This window comes from Schistocerca piceifrons, chromosome 3 (genome assembly GCF_021461385.2).
Source record: "Schistocerca piceifrons isolate TAMUIC-IGC-003096 chromosome 3, iqSchPice1.1, whole genome shotgun sequence".
NCBI lineage: Eukaryota > Metazoa > Arthropoda > Insecta > Orthoptera > Acrididae > Schistocerca > Schistocerca piceifrons.
Genome location: NC_060140.1, coordinates 659,740,430 through 659,758,658, shown reverse-complemented (window position 1 = coordinate 659,758,658; position 18,229 = coordinate 659,740,430). Strand labels below are relative to the sequence as shown.

Below are 18,229 nucleotides of genomic sequence, written 5' to 3'. Positions count from 1 at the left end.
GGGTGGTTGGGTTGAATACGTCACGTGTCCACTGTACGCAGGAGGCAGCTACACGGGTGGCAGGGGCTGTGTGGCGTGGACTGGGCAGCTTTTTAGGTTAGAGGGTCTCGAGAAAACACAAGAAGGGCTTCAGTCACAAAGGGTGCAGGCCAAACACAGGAAGAACATAGATACAGGAACCATCAGTACAACAGTTGTAAATTGTTGTAGCTGTGTTGGGAAAGTACCAGAGCTTCAAGCGCTAATAGAAAGCACCGAATCTCAAATTGTTACAGCCACTGAAAACTGGCTAACACCAGGGATAAGTTCAGCCAAAATTTTTACGAAGAATCTAACGGTGTTCCAAAGGATATGCTAAACATGGTTGGCGGTGGCGTGTTTGTTGCTGTTACTAGTAATTTATCTGGTCATGAAATTGAAGTAGATAGTTCTGTGAGTTAGTATGGGCAGAGGTCATTGTTGGCAACCAGAAAAAAATAATAATTGGATCCTTTACTGACCTCCCAATTCAGATGATACAGTTGCTGAAAGATTCAATGAAAACTTGAGTTTGATTTGAAACACGTACCTGACTCATATGGTTACAGTAGGTGGTGACTTTAATTTACCCTCGATATGTTGGCGAAAATACATGTTTAATTCGGGAGGTACACTTAAAACATCATCCGAAATTGTGCTAAATGCATTCTCTGAAAATTATTTCGAGCAGTTGGTTCTTCAGCCCATGCGAATAGTAAACGGTTGTGAAAATACACTTGACCTCTTAGCAACAAATAATCCTGCGTTAATAACGGGCATCTAAACGGATACAAGGATTGGTTGGTTCGTTGGTTTAATAGAGGGGAGAAGGGACCAAACTGCTTGTCATCGGTCCCTTGTTCCGAATAACACAATGCCACACAATGCCATAAAACAAACGAGACATACAAGACAAAACGGAAAGAAAGGAAAAACCACAAGAACGAATGAAAGGTAACAAAAACTAAAAGGAACAAAAGAGTACAAGAAAACAACAGAGAGACTCAAGAAACAGTTAGAACAGAGAAAAACAAGAAAGCAGATTACAGTGGCTGGCCGGCCACGAGAATAAAAAGGAGAAGCCAGTCACTCTGCAACACATTAAAACCTCTACCCTAAAAGCGCTAGGGTGGAGGACACAGAGGGACAAAGGACATGTGCGAAATCTTAGATCAAATGATAAAACCCACCTTCAAGAATAAAACATAAAACTAAAGCTGCTGTTGAGGCACTGTCGCCCAACACCGAAGTAGGGTGCTGGGAAAGTTAAGTCCGCTGCAGAGTGGCTAAAAGTGGGCAGTCCAGCAAGAGATGGACGCCTTTCATTTGTAATCCATAGCGACACTGAGGTGGGTCCATGCGACGGAGGAGGTAATCATGCATTACCCACGTACGGCCAATGCAGAGCCGGCAGAGGACAACTGATTCCCTGTGAGAGGCCAGCATGCAAGACTTGCACATATTCGTAGTCTCCTTAATGACACACAGTTTGTTGTGTGTACTGTTATACCATTCTGTCTCCCAAAGCCAAAAAACCTTGTGGCGTAAGACAGAATGCAGGTCAGATTCAGAAAAGCCAATCTCCATAAGCAGTTTCTGCGCAGCCTGTTTGGCCAGCCTGTCAGCAAGTTCATTGTCTGGGATTCCAAAGTGACCTGGGGTCCAGACAAACACCACTGAACAACTAGACTGTTCCAGAGCATAAATGGACTCCTGGATGGTCGCTACCAAAGGATGATGAGGGTAACATTGGTCGATAGCTTGTAGGCTACTCAAGGAGACAGTACAGAGAAGAAACGACTCCGCAGGGCATGAATGGATGTGCTCAAGAGCACGAGACATAGCCACCAGCTCTGCAGTGAAAATACTGCAGCCATTGGGCAAGGAATGCTGTTCAATATGTCCTACATGTACACACACAAAGCCAATGTGACCATCAGCCATCGAGACATTGGTGAAAAACCACTTCACAGCCTCAGTACAGGAAGAGACAGCGGAGAGCCGCAGGGTTAACAGAGTCCTTAGGGCCATGTGACAGGTCCAGGCAAAGCCGCGGTCTGAGTGTACAAAATGGAAGTGTACGTGAATGGACCTCAAGTACAGGTGGTAAAGGCAAGGAGCCAGTTCGGATAGAAGAGATCGAATGCAAATTGCAATTGGAAGCCCTGACCTGAGTCGCTGATGCGGGAGATGAACTGCCGTGGGTGGAAACTGGAGACGGTAATTCGGATGCGCAGGAGAACTACAAATGTGTGCAACATAACTGGCGAGCAGTTGTGCATGCCTAACCTTCAATGGAGGGACCCCTGCCCCCACCAGGAAGCTGGTCACCGGATGCATCCTAAAATCTCCCGTCGCTAGTTGAACGCCACAGTGGTGTGCTGGGTTGAGTAAATGCAATGCTGAGGGCGTTGCCAAACCATAAACCACAACTCCCAAAGTCAAGACGGGATTGAACAAGAGCTCTGTCGAGCTGCAGCAGCATAGAGCGATCTGCACCCTAGTTGGTGTTGCTCAGAAAGCGGAGGGCACTGAGGTGCTACCAGCACTTCCGCTTAAGCTGACGAATTTGAGGAAGCCAAATCAATCGGGCATTGAAAACCAGTCCTAAGAATAGGTATGTCTCCACTGCAGTGAGTGGATCATCATTAAGGTAAAGTTCTGGTTCCAGACGAACGGTACGACACCACAGAAGTACATAATGCCCGACTTTGGGGACAAAAACTGGAAACCATGGGCTAGAGCCCATGACTGCACATTGTGGATGGCTCCCTGTAGGTGCCACTCAGCAAGTCATCTGCATACAGAAAAGGTGCGACAGACGGCCCAACAGCTGCTGCTAGAATGTTAATGGCCACTAAATAAGAGATACACTCAATACAGAGCCCTGCTGGACCTCATTCTCCTGCATATGGGAGGCACCAACTTGGACACAGAAAGTACGAAGCGACAGGAAATTTTTGGTAAAAATTGGGAGCGAGCCTTGGAGACCCCATTCGTAAAATGTGGCAAGGATATGATGTCACCAGGTGGTATCATATGCTTTTCATAAATCAAAAAAGACGCAACAAGATGTTGGCGTCTGGAAGAGGCTGTTCGGATGGCAGACCCAAGGGACACAAGTTTATCAGTGGTAGAGTGACCCTGGCGGAAACCGCTCTGACATGGAGCCAGTAGTCCACGCGGCTCCAGGACCCAACCTAACCACCAACAAAACATACATTCTAGCAGCTTACAAAGAACGTTGGTGAGGCTGAAGGGCTGATAGCTATCCACATCAAGCAGGTTTTTGCCAGATTTGAGCACTGGTATGATGCTGCTCTCCCGCTATGCGATGGAAAGACGTCATCGGACCAGATCCGGTTGAAGATGACGAGGAGATGTCACTTGTAGTCAGACAAGAGATGTTTAAGCATCTGACTGCGGATCTGATCTGGCCCAGGAGCTGTGACGTGGCAACATGCAAGGGAACTCAGGAGCTTCCATTCTGTTAATGGGGCATTATAGGGTCCCTGCAGCTTGTAGTGAACAAGAGGACTTTCCCTTCCATCCGATGTTTGAGAATGCGAAAGGTTGGCGGGTAATTCTCCGATGCAGAGGCTCATGCATAGTGCTCAGCAAAGTGCTCGGCAATTGTGTTTGCCTCGGTAGATAACACGCCATCGATGGTAACGCCAGGGACACCTGTTGGCGTCTGGTACCTAAAAACACGTCTGATCTTCATCCAGACTTGGGAAGGCGACGTGTGGCACCCAATGGTCGAGACATACCTCTCCCAACACTACTGTTTCCGCCTTTTGATAAGCTGGTGAACACGGGCACAGAGCCATTTAATGGCTATTAGGTGCTCTAGGAAAGTGTGCCGCTTATGTCGCTGTAGAGCTCGCCGACACTCTTTAATTGCCTCAGTGAGTTCCAGCGATCACCAAGGTACCGATTATCCCTCAGACCCCAATGGACACGCCAGATAAAATGAACACCTCGGCACTCTAAGTTGGCCTGCAGCTCGTCGTCAGACTGGAAAAGGAGGTCCCTGTGGAATATAATACCCTGGACCAAATATAAGCTTTTATGTGGTTTGATGCTAACGGAAACATCCCCCAGCTTGTCACAAGCGAGTAATGCCCGTAACTGGGCATAGGATGCCATTTTTATCAAGACTAACCCTGACCACACTTTGGACAAGCCATCCACCTCCCCAAACTTGCCCTCTAAATGCTCAACAAAAAAGTGAGGCTTCATTGAAACAAAAGAGTCCCCATCAGCTCTCGTAGATACGAGGTACAGGGGCGCATAAGGTTCACTGCCATCCTTAGCCTGGCGTTCCTCCCATGGTGTAGCCAGGGAGGGGAATGATTTAGGGTCATACTTCTTTGCATTGTACTGAGACTTTGAATGCTTAGAGACTGCTGGTGTGTGATCACCAGCAAGAGATGACGTGGTACACTTCAGCGCGTGTCATTCGCCCTGATGCCACCCACTTCGACCAAGGGCCCTCCCACAGGTGCCACCCACAAGCAGCAAAGGCCACCTGGCAGAATGGCCATTGCCGGGAGTCCTTGGAATATGTGGGGAGTTAACAGCACAGGCATCAGCAGAGCAATCCCTGTGTGGTCAGGGGGCTACAACCAACAGGGTACATGGTGCCCCCACCACAACAGACTGGCTACTGTGCTGGATATCAGGTGCAACCAAGCAAACATGTCCATTATCATCATCAACACAGAAAAGGATACTGCACAGTAGATGGAGGAAAACGCACCCAGGATGGTGACCTCGCCCAGCAGCTGGAGAATGAGCAGAACTGCAGATCCACATTAACAAAGGATGCGAGAGATCTCAGCATGTGATGGACACAAAGCACCATTAAGGCACCCTTCCCCAACTGGCTCGCTCTTCGGGAATATTTGGAAAAATGGAGGTCAAACCCAAGAGGGGACCATCAAACAAAGGCCGAAATGTATGATACTCGTTTTATTCGCCTCTTCCGACAGGCAGGAATACCTCGGGCCTATTGTAACCCCCAGACCCACAGGGGGACAGGGGTTAGTGAACACAGGGTTGTCGTAGCAAGACTGAATACTGTAACACCCAAATCCTTCAAACATAAACGAAAAATATACCTATTCAAAAAAGCATATAAATATTCACTTGAAACCTTCCTGAGTGACAACCTCCATGCCTTCCAAATTATTAATGTAAGTGTAGACCAGATGTGGCTTCAGTTCAAAAAAATAGTATTAGCAGCATTTGAGAGATTTATACCAAATAAATTAACAAACGATGGAGCCGATCCTCCTTGGTTCACAAAACGGGTCAGAACACTGGGAAAAAAAAGAAAAAAAATTTAAAAAAAAATAAAAGAAAAGAAAAACCATGCCAAATTTAAACAGACACAAAATCTCCAACAAGATTTGCAATATTTTACAGAAGCTCAAAGTTCAGTGCTGACTTCAATGTGAGATGCTTATATTAGTTTTGACGACAAAACTTTGTCTCAAAACATGATAGAACATTCCAAGAGATTCTGGTTGAATGTAAAGAATCCTAGCAGCAAGACACAATCAATGCCTTCTTCTCTGCACAATAGCAATGGAAATACTATTGACGACAGTGCTGCCAAAGCAGAGTTACTAAACACAGCATTCTGAAATTCCTCAACCAAAGAAGACGAAGTAAATATTCCAGAATTCAAATCAAGAACAGCTGCCAACATGAGCAATATAGAACAGAAATCCTCGGAGTAGTGTAGCAACTTTAATCACTTGACAAACGCAAGTCTTCTTGTCCAGACTGTATACCTATTAGGTTCCTTTCAGAGTATGTTGACACAATAGCTCCATTCTTAACAATCATATACAACCATTCACTTGACAACTGATTCATACCCAAAAACTGGAAAGTTGCACAGGTCACTCTAACATTCAAGAAAGGTAGTAGGAGTAATCCACTGAATTACAGACATTAATGTTGATACACAGCAGGATTTTGGAACATATATTGTGTTCAAACATCACGAATTACCTCGAAGAGAACAGTCTATTAACACACAGTCACCACAGATTAGAAAACATTGTTCTTGTGAAACACAGCTAACTCTTTACTCATATGAAGTGCTCAGTACTATTGACAAGTGATTTCAGATCGATTCCATATTTCTGGATTTCCGGAAGGCTTTTGACACAGTACCACACAAGCAGCTTGTAGTGAAATTGCGGTCTTATGGAATATTGTCTCAGTTATGTGACTGGATTTGTGATTTCCTGTCAGAGAGGTCACAGTTCATACTGACAAAGTCACTGAGTAAAACAGAAGTGATTTCTGGCATTCCCCAAGGTAGAGTTATAGGCTCTTTGCTGTTCCTTATCTAAATAAACAATTTGGGAGACAATCTGAGCAGTCACCTTAGGTTGCTTGCAGATGACAGTCGTTTATCGACTAATAAAGTCATCAGGAAGATGAGTACCGTACAATCAACTTAACAGCTCATGCGTCAAAACTGCTGACAAGAATAACTGACAGAAGAATAAAAAAGAAAACTGAGCATACGTTAGACGATGATCAGTTTGGCTTTCAGAAAGGTAAAGGCACCAAAGGAGGCAGCTTTGGCACTGTGCTTGATAATGGAAGCAAGACTTAAGAAATACCAAGGCACCATCATAGTATTTGTCAACCTATAAAAACCATTTGACAAAGTAAAATGGTGCAAAATGTTCAAATTTCTCAGAAAAGTATATTAAGCTATACAATACATACAAAACCAAGAGAGAACAATAAATTGGAATATCAAGAATGAAGTGTTCACACTGAAAGAGGTGTAAGAAGGGCTTCAATCTGTTGTCACTATTGTTCAGTCATTACCCTGAAGAAGTAATGACAGAAATAAAAGTACAGAAACAGGTTTTAAATTCAGATTGAAAGGATATCAACAATAAGATTTGCTGAAGATATTGCTATCCTCAGTGAAAGTGAAGGAGGATTACAGCACCTGTTGAATGGAATGAGAAGTCTGATGAATACAGAATATGGATTGCGTGTAAACCAGAGAAAGACAGAACTAATTAGGAGTAGCAGAAATGAGATCAGCAATAAATTTATCATCAAAATTGTTGACCAGGAAGTGGATGAAGTTATGGAATTTTGCTACCTTGGAAGCAAAATAAAACATGATATACAAAGCAAGGATGGCATAGAAAGCAGACTAAACACAGGCAAAGATGTCTATTAGTCTCGAACATCAGCCTTAATTTGGGAGCAAAATTTCTGAGAATTTTTGTTTGGAGCACAGCATGGTATGAAAGTGAACTGTCGGCTGCAGGAACACAGGAAAAGAGGAGATTTGAAGGGTTTGGCATGTAGTGCTGTAAAATGTTGTTGAAACGTAGATGGACCAATAAGGTAATAAATGACGTGGTCCTCAGCAGAGTCAGCAAGGAAAGAAACATGTAAAGAATGCTGACAAGAAGGGACTGGATTTTAGGATATATGTTAAGACATCAATGGAAAACTTACATAGTATTAGAGGGAGTGCCAGAAGGTAAAAACAATAGAGGAAGACTGAGATTGGAATATATCCAACAAACAACTGAGGACATTGTGTATAAGTGCTACTCTCACACCAAGAGTTGGCACATGAGAGCAAACCTAGCAGGCCACATCAAACTAATCAGAAGCATCAAAACACAAAAAATAATTGTTGCTGCAACTGCTTTATAGTCACTGATACCAGTTTCAATGTGAATGTTCTCAAAGAGGTCACCTCCCTTTGTTGTCACTCGATCTAACATATTTCCATCAAGAGTGGGCTTCTGAACAATCTGTTCTAGGTAGTTTTCAGAGAAGCCATTTACTAAAGTTTAACAGGACATCTTTTTATGCCCACCACTTACAAAATTGTAATTTTCCCAACTAACTGTTAGATGATTAGTCTCCACAAGTGATGAAGGTAGTATTGTGGAATTTAGGTACCATTAAATGAAGTTTTTTCTCAAGTTTTCAGTTACATTTAGGTACGAGTTTATGCTTACACTTGATACTGCATCTTTCACAAACACTCTCACATGCAGTTTCAACTTCTATCTTGATGCATTTGAGTTTCGTGTCTAGTGCAATAAATGCACTACCTCCATTTCAAATTAGCTTATGCTTTCAAAACAGACTTAAATTTACGTCAAAATCTCACTGCTATCAATTTTGAGTTTTAATCAGCTTACTGTACCTTGTATTAGGTGATTTCCATTGATTCTTTAGGAGCACTTCAAACTCTGGCATTTTATTGCAAATGCTTTAGCAGTTAATCAGTGGGATTTTAATACTTTCGCCTGTAGGGGGCATTCCTTTGGCTCTTACACTGATAATTTTGGATCTCCTGCCAATGTCATCTGAACTAGATGGAGAGTAACCTTTAAAACCTCTTGTCTGCATCCAACACATGGTCAGCTACTTAATAACTGCCTCCTCTGATGTGTAGAGCACATCTGACTCATTGGGGGGGGGGGGGGGGATCCTACAGTTCTCATCCCTATGGGACAATTCTAGGAAGTTGCAGTCTAGCTAATCAAGAACCTTCAAAGCCTCTGGCTCAAGCCTTCCACTCATCCCATAAAACACATCTACATCTCATTCCAAAACACTTTACAGTCTGTGGTGAAGAGTATATATAGTATCACTTCTTCCCCATTCTTAATTTCATTCCTGAATGGCCTGTAGGCAGAAAGACTGTCAATAAACCTCCATATGAGCTCTACTTTGCCATGGACATTTTGCGAGATATGGGAGGAAGTAATACGTTTCCCAACTCTTCCTGGAACATAAACTCTCAAAACATTAACAGAATCACTCCATGATGCACAAATCAGCCATTGGAGTTTGTTGAGTATCTCTGTAACACTCATCCTCTGACAAAATTAATAAGTGACAAAACACATGGTTCTTCATTGCATCTCCTCTTTTATTCCACACTGTACAGGATCCAGACTGACAAATGAGAATCAAGAATCAGTAAAGCTTTTGTAAGTTCCTTTTTCTGTAATTGATCTGCATTTCCTTAAGATTCTCCCAATTAATCTCAGAAAGATAAATTGAATGGAATGGAAAGTGTCTTGAAAATATTTTAGACAACAAACGTCAACAAAAAGGGAAAAAAATGGTAATAGGATGTTGCGGAATTAAATCAGGAAATGTTGGATGAACTAGTTCAGGAAATAAGACACTAAAAGTAGCAACAGAGCTTTGCCATTTAGACAGCTAAATAACTGCTACTAGTTAAAGTAGAGATAATATAAAATTCAGATAGACAGCAGCAAGAAAAGCATCTCTGAATAAAGGAAAACATTGACTCAGTAAATTAATTTATATGTTATGAATTATTTTCTGAAGGTTTCTGTATGGAATGTGGCCTAGTACAGAAGTGAAACATGGCCAATAAGCAGTTCCAACAAAAAGGGAATAGGGTCGAGGCCCCAGTTATGGCCACATCAAGGGCAATTTGAGATACATCACATTTTTAGTATAGGAAGAAAGCATACAAATTACTTCAAAAACTTGTATCTATCGCTTCAAAGTCTACACATTACAACCATGTAAAAACAAATATTCTAAGTTGTATAACAAAGGCAGAAAAAATTATTGAAAAATAAATGGCATATTTCCCCAGTTTTGGCCATGCTAACCCTACCTATGGCCAGTTGTTTTTCCACTTATGGCCACTTCATATTATAATAAAACTATGGCTAAAATAACTGTCAATCCATGTGCCAGAAAGTAATTTGTGCTTTAAACAAGTATATAAGACAATAGACAACAAACATACATCAAATAGGTAAAAGGAACAGCAACTGAATGAACAGAAAAAAAGTCATTAGGCAAAGTATTGTCCCAGTAATTACTTAAATCAACTTCCAGACAAGTTTATTTCTCATGAGTATCAATGGAACCAGGAAACTTTGTTTTTAATGAATGTCCTTCTTGCATCAAGACTGGATGTGGCAGTTTCCCTATAATATCTTCACCCGTTATAGTCAAAACATCATTTTCAGTCTATTCGAAACAAGTTTTCTGAACATTAGAACTTTTAGGCACTGAATTTCATATTCAGAATCAGAAAGCACTTTCAAAATTACACATACATACTTAAAAATTGCAGGTCTTGTTCTATTTCCTGTTAAACTAAATTTTACCAAAATAAAGTCCTCTACTTTCAAATTCTCATTCGAAGATAGTTTCACATTTTCTGGTATTTCATCTTTATCTCCTACGTAATCATCTAAACTGCTTCCACTGTACGTCCATTCTTCTTCCTCGGAAGAACTTGTTAACTCTTGTCTGTTTCTTGTTTTCCCCTTTTTTTTACATGAGATAATGCCAAGTGCCGCTCTTTGGACTTTAACTCCTTCACAGCTTTTCTCTTCCTTTTTTCCTGCTCCTTCTCCTGCTTCTCTTTTTCCTTCAGTTCATGATATTCCACCCACTTGTCACTAGTCACAACAGTGGGTGTGTGTTCTTTCTTTCTCTTTGTGCCTTGTTGTCTGGGTTCTGGCCAAGTGATGATACTTTCAAAAACTGTTGCTAATGATTTTGGTGGTGTCACTTGGATACGCACTGAAGATGGACTATGGTTGGATGTTAGAGTACCTGAATTATGTGAAATACTATTGGGGGTTGTTGATATATCTGCAGGAATAAGACTGTTGGTGGGTGTTGAAGGAATATCTGAATTTTGTAAAATGCTGCTGTGTGTTGAAGATATGTCACGATTATCAACATTTTGAATGGATGAAGGATTAAGTCTGTCTTTGTTTTGTGAAAGATTCTCTGTTGGATTATCTTCAGAGGGAGGCACTATGCTATCTGTCAGAATGTCATCAGTGTTATCACTGGCACCATGCATTTCAACCTCATCAGCTATTTTTCTCCAGAACTTGAAAAATAATAATGCTTCTTGATTTCCTTCCCACTCATGATTCCTTCTCTCGGTTGCTCTGAACTCATCTAGAAGGACAGGATCAATTTGCTTTTCTATATATGTGAAATGTCTCTGAAGCTTCTCATTTGTCTGAACTGTGGTTGAGGCTGGTATACTACGAACAACTATCTTGCTGTAATCTACATTGTTCACATTAAATGGAAAGAGACCAGTTGCCCTGAAACCAGCACGAATATTTGCACCATTTTAGGTCCTGTAATAATTTGTGACAGAACAGAAGGTACATCAGATTTCGAAATTTCAGTGCCATTATTTTCAAAACACCATTTCTGAACCATCTTCATCCACATTTTTTTCATAGGTCCAAAGAGAGCTACATCTAATGGTTGCAAGATGTGTGTAGAATTGGGATGGAGAGCAACTAGAATGATCTGATTTTCCCTACAATATCTGCTCAACTGAAGTGTCAAATGAGAGCAGTGCCCATCTAAAAATATTACTACAGGCCGGGGAATTTCAGCTTCTTTCAAGAACGGATCAAATACATTTGTTATATACTCGAAAAAACTTTCATCTGTCATCCACCCATTTTCTGTTTTTCCAATGCCCCAGTTAGGAGGAGCAGCTTTCACCAATGATGCTGGAATCCTTGCATATTTGAACAGTGTTAAGGGAGGAGCAAATTTTCCAGCAGCGTTCACTGCAAACAATGTAGTAACGTTTTCTTTGTCAGAGTTACATGACTCATCATAAACATGACAGCCACGAAGACCTATGATTAATTCCCCTTTAGGAGCCAGAAAAAAGAAGTTTCATCCATATTAAAAATTCTATTTGGGTCATTTAACACATCCATATCATTTAAAGTGATGGATAATTCGTGAAACCAGTTTCTTATTTTCTCTTCTGTAACAAAATGTCTAGCCCTATTGACATATTCTGCTTGTTTTTGTGACAGAACCTTGTGTCTCTTAAGAAATCCATAATACCACTTTTTTCCAGGTCGATTGTTAGTAAATGTAGCCTTACAACTTCCCATATCTGCACTCTCAATAAGTGCACAGACGCACAGAGATTTTCTTTAGTAACTGAAAATCCCATGCTAGAACAGTCCAAAACCCAGTCCACCAATATGTCCCCCCCCCCCCCCCCCCTGGACGGAATGTGGACTACAGTGCCCTGTAGAGTCTTGTTGTCCTTGGAACTTTGTACAACTTGCTTGCAGTAGCAACCTTCGTTCCCTCATCAACAGCCTTTAGAGCATCTTTAACTTTGCTGGGAGAATACTGAAACCTCTTATTCTTTGGTTGACTCATTTTTCCTATAAATAATGCACGAAGATGGAGTTAAAGAATGTTGCATATTTGAATAGTGCCTATTGCATATTTTGTATCTTACAAGTATAGGTAAATTAGTATGATATGCGAAGACAATACTAACAATGAGGTATATATAGATATAAAAATACCAAAAATATTTTAATAAGCCTATCTAAATAAAATTAGCCTAATGTAATGTAGGACAGAACACCAATATTGATGTTTTTGTATCAGTTTTTAGAAGTGGCCAAAACAGGATACATATGTGTCTCCACTTATGGCCACATGCATGGCCATAACACGGAACCAGGGCTAAATATGGATCTGTTAATGGCCACATACTTTTGATAACATATTTTTAGGCTGAGCTATATAAAACTTAAAATAAATGAAATTATAATGTCTTATCTTACCTCTGAACAGATTACGTTTCTTCTGATGTTTTATTTAAACATGTAAAATACAAAAAACAGATCATGTGTTGCTTAAATAAAACTTCTGCAAAACCCAGCTTCTTAAACACTGATCCAAACAAAAACAGACGAAATAATGATTATGTAGACAAATGAATAGAGCCTTTCACAAAGTTTATAATAATCTATGTTAGAACTGGTTGGTATTCCAGAGAAGCTTAAAAATTAACCTTTGACATCAAGGTGGCCATAAACGAGATAGTGGACAAAACTAGAGCCTTCACCCTAGTTGTTTTTGAAATGTGGTGCTAAAGTAGAATGCCAAAGATCTGATTGCTGAACTGATTAATAAGGAAGTACTTACTCAAAATGAGGAAAGAAGAAATTTACAGCACAAGTTGCCTCTAAGGGACTTGTTGATAGGACATACCCTAAGGCATAAACTAATTTTCAGTTTTGTAATAGAGGAATGTATGGGGAGACCTAGGCAAAAATACAGTAAGCAGGTTCAAACGAATGTAGAGATGACGTGGTTTGCACATGATAAGAATGGTGTGGTGAGCTGCATCTAACTAATCTTCAGATTGAATACAACAACAACAAGCAACTCTGCAAAATTTGCAAGAAATACTTTTCAGTTTCCACATAGAGCATTCAGGAATGGAAGGGTCCAGTTCTACCTGTCTGCTCTGACACGTGATGTAGGCCTAACTGTGTTGTGTGACATCACTGAGGCGCAACATATTAGAAATGGATTATGTTTGTGAAGGGCATGTTGGAATAAGCAGTGGTACACTCTAGTATGTGGTATTTGTTTCTAAATTATTTTACGCCGATGTTAGTGAGATATTGACCTTAGTGCTGTGTGTTATTCGATGCTGTGAGAATTTGTATTTTACTGCCTAGGCAGAATGTTATTTCTGTCTCATTAGTTACTGGCCACCCATTTATTTTCAGTTTTGAGATTGTTAGTTGATCATGTTATTAAGGGTTTGAAAGCTATTCTTTTGGAGTTTTGTTTGGTACTATCTATGAATGTTACAACAAAGTTTACTAGTCATTTGTTGGTTGCTGCTACGGACGACAAGATGGTGTATAAAATAGAGTTCTCCAGTTATATAGTCACTTCGCAGAATGTGCAAAGTGTCAGCCGTATGCGTACGCAAAAGTTATGAAACTGAGCCAAGTCTCTACTTGTATAGCAAGCAATGTTTTAAGTGGGTTTCAGTACTGGTGTTTCCGTTTTTTAGAGAGAGAGAGAGAGAGAGAGAGAGAGAGAGAGAGAGAGAGAGAGAGGAGTACGGGTGGGGGAAGGGCAGAGGGAAGTGCCTGGTATCGTTGCTTTCCTTTGAGGGCAAAAGAAAGATTTGACTCCATATTTATTTTTTTTTTTTTTTTTTGTTTTTGGTCGGTTCATTCTTGAGGATTCTGTGTTTGTTATTTTTCGGTATAGTTTGTTTTAGAATGATGACAGTCTTACTTGTCTCCGCCCAAGACCTTCTACTTTGTGCACCATTAGTTTCATTTTATTGCTGAAGTGAAATATTTTGCATGGTTAAATATCTTTGTTCGTCGGTCTATTTAGTTGCCATATTGTATACACTGGGAATAGGGGTGTCCGCCATCTTGACGAATCCACGGTTGAAAACATACACGTGAATCCGACACTTACATATTGCCGAGTGTTCCAACTGAGAAACTAAAATCTAATGAATCATCTACACAGTTCAAAGCCTTTGTCTCTAGTCAGGTTTTGACACTTTGCTTTTGTGACAAATTATAGGAAACAATTCACAAAAATACCTGTTCTTCACAGTCATTATTACTTCTGCTGTAAGATTTACTAAGGCTATATCCAGAAATCGTAGGTAACAAGCTCTTATTTATCTAGTTATGTATAGTTACATACAATATCAACTACGATTCCAAAGTCCCAAATCACGTTTAATGCATAAAAAAATTGTGTAAGAACTGAATAATTTCGAGCTTTGCTGTGCAGAATTGTGATACAATTTTTGGACGTCAAGATTAATGTAAGACAGAACTTCCAGATCCAAACTAGGCTATCCAAAATTCAACGCACATTAGTAAGTACTCAGGTGTTTCAATCCCTCAAATGAAACACCCTGCGCAAGTAACTTTATTCTGTAAGTAGCACGTTTCTGGATTTGATGCTGTTTATTCATCAGCCGGAAAATAAAAGGTGTTGAATATAAACAAAGAAGTATGATTTTCTTGCGGCCTGTTCCTGTGTACTTTCAGGGTCGCAAAACAGATATAAATTGTTTATTATTCCTGTTTTGGTGGGGCTTACAAGATATAACTCACTACATCAGGTTCAAGAGTACATTCCTGTAAAATGGTAATTATCACGAAAAGGTCACTAATAACACGTAATGCAAACGTTCTTAAACTATCCAAAATGAAGAGTAATGTCTTTTTTTTCTTTAGTTTGTTGAGTAGCTGTTGCATCCGTATAATTTGATTTTCGTTCAGAGAGCAGTTAGTTCTACATACGCTAGAATTGTAACGTATCATTTACCTCCCGTCTATCTTGAACACAATATTAAAGCATATGGTGGAAATATATGCCAATCCTTCGAAAGCACAAAGCTATTTACTTAATTTCTCCGACGGTCACACTTCTAACCTCTTTCATCAGCTTCACATATAAACAAACACCAAATGATTCGATACATCGAATGCAAATAGGATGAGTATTTCTTTAGGGGTGAACACTGTTGGTGCCACTAAACAGGTGCCAATTAACTTTCAGTTCATCTTAATCACCTTATGGCCAATTCGCACCTGACGCAACACGTCGGCAAAACATTCTTCATTGCATTTCAAGGAGGGCGTAACACAAGCCGTCAGAGTCACGTCGAGGTTTCACTGCCCTCACTCATTTCCAATAGTGGTTTCGAGCTTTAAGATCATCTTAATTTGTAATTAATTATTTTCTATTATTTTGTGGCAACTTGCGGAAAGCTCTACGTCAACTTGCATATTTTTTCCATCGAATGTTCTCCCATAAGCCAGTCTAGATATCTTAGAACAAAAATCATATACGTATTACAGTAACAGAACACAGCTGACATGTATACTATACACAAGTAAGAACATAAGTTGATGAAGCAATTTTCAGGAAATATGTGAAAAAGTCAGATCTATTGAAAGAGAAAAGTACGGTTGTTTATGACGTTATTTACTATGTAAAAACATTGTTTGATGTTTTCAAATGTGTGTGAGGGGCCGCTCAATCCGTGATATGGCGCCTCAAACCAAGCTGCTCTGGTGTGTTTATGTGTATGTATTTTCGCCAGCAAATAAAAGTCGATGTTCTGAAATGCTTCACTCTAAGTATCTCTGAAGCCCGTCCACACGAAATAGTCTGTTTCAGCAAACGTCTGCACACATCAAAACTGCGCAGACAGATCGATATTCTGAACAGACGATTTGCGCAGATATGAGATGTACGCAAAACTGAAAGTCAAGTTCGAGGTTTGAGCGAAATTGCTTACAAATACAATTTTTTTACAAATACAAATGTTTTATTGCACCTTTGACCATACACACTAACAATAACATTATTAATAATATAAACTTGGACAAATGTCATTATCTACAATACAATAATTAAAAATGGATACAATAAACATTTATACAAATGTCAATAAAAACAAAAAGTTTCGTAACAGATCAATTACAAGTTAGATGAACTCCATAGTTCAGTGAATATCAAATAAGTAATCAAACAGACAATTAACAATAAGTAAATGAAACAGTAATAAAATAGTTGCACAGTGTGGTATGTGTATAGTTTGCAATTAATTTATTGTTCATTCTCATAAGAAAAGTGGGTCATTTGTCACATACTCAAGGAACTCTTGAGCAGAGTAAATTACTTTACTTTTAGTCCATCATGAAAGACTAGTTTTAAATTTATTTACTGCCACTGTGTAGGCATTTTGAGGTAATTTGTTGAAGTAGACAGGACCAAGAAATTTGTAACGGAGATGCTTCTTTGCAAAATTAGCATATTGCATATTTATTGTATGTCCACTTCTTATGTTACGGTCATGAACTGTCCTCCTTAAGTCGAATTTACTCAGATTCTCTTTGACGAAGACAAGGCAGTTATAAAAATGCAGGCCAGGCACTGTCATTATATTTAGTTTCTTGAAATAATCTCGACATGATTCATATGGGCTAAGTCCTGCTTTGCACCCCTAATGGCTTGCTTTTGCCATTTAAACACTAATTTTGAGCCTACAGAATTGCCCAATAATAGTATTCCATAACTCAGTGGTAACTGAAGCATGCAAAATATGCATATAACGGAAGTTCTTTACTGACACTGCTACTCAGCTTGCACAGCAGATGGATGCCACGTGCCAATTTGCGACATAACTTCCCTGTGTGGGTATCCTAGTGGAGCTTTTGATCTATATGAAATCCTAATAATTTTACTGTTTTGTTGTCATGACTGGGAGCATGCAGATTGAATACAATAGCTTCAGTTTTACTATCATACGTCTGCAGTATATGTGCCTCAAACCAAGTAGTACATCTCTTCACTGCCACTGCCATGGTATGTTGCACATTTTCAAGGTTGATACAACATGTGATGAGTGTTACGTCATCAGTGTATAGCACTGCATCACAGGGTAGAACTTAAATCTGTAGGTTCAAATTACATCTGCACAGACAAGCTGGAGCATGTGGACAGGAGATCGCTGGAAAACTAGTGGTAAAATTTGTCTGAATCAGCTGTTTGTTCAGTTAAATGTTTCTCGTCAACGTGTGCATAGTAAATTTTAAAATGCCAGATACATGTCAGCGTTCTCAAGAGTGCATTACCGAATTTGTCAAAATGCATATGAGCCATAAATGTTTGTGAAAAATTAAAAGCAGTAAATACAGCGATACGGATAATTAGGCAGCTACTTATAACTCTTTAACAGAGAAATTACGACTGGTTGACCAGATGGCAAGAAGGAAAACTATCCATTAAAAAAATTTAAAAATCAATTCTTACTGCGAAGTGCTAGCAAAGTAACGAAATCTTTTCAATCGGGTGCTGGGGGGAATGCTAGCATACATTCACTCAGTACTGTCGTATGCCATAATTTAATGTGAGTTATGGCAGTGTAGCAAAAAAAAGTAGGCCCCTTTAGTTCTGAAGAAGATAGCTTTCAGAATGTTGTATTAAGCTGATAATGGAAGATCTCGGAAGAGCGCCTTCAGGTATACAGTTATTATTACATTTCTTTTACTTCTTAATACAATATGTGGTTCATAAAAAGAGTAAACATTCCAGATATACAGAAGGGAATTTTATAGTCGAGTGAAAAAGTTGCTGGTAGACTTAAGGAAGGTAACTGGAAATCTTACTTAGAAACAAACTGAAGTGTAGCTCACTGGCCATGTAAATAACGTCTAAGAACATTCTGTGTCTCAGACGCCTGTAAAACTGTGAAAATCTTTTCTGTAACTTAGCAGAATTGAGGTACAGTGCATTACTTGATGTGTGGAAGGTATGATTTCACTCAATG

The 18,229-nt window shown here is 39.8% G+C and overlaps 1 protein-coding gene across 2 annotated transcripts in view; it reads right to left on the bottom strand.

Moving 5' to 3' along the window:
- The window catches only part of LOC124787968, a 110,087-nt gene extending 94,728 nt beyond the window's left edge, over positions 1-15,359 (bottom strand). For both annotated transcript variants that reach the window (XM_047254973.1, XM_047254974.1), the window contains exon 1: positions 15,217-15,359. The gene's annotated coding sequence lies outside the window, so the exon portion shown is untranslated. The remainder of the gene's footprint in view (positions 1-15,216) is intronic.
- Positions 15,360-18,229: the final 2,870 nt, after the last annotated feature.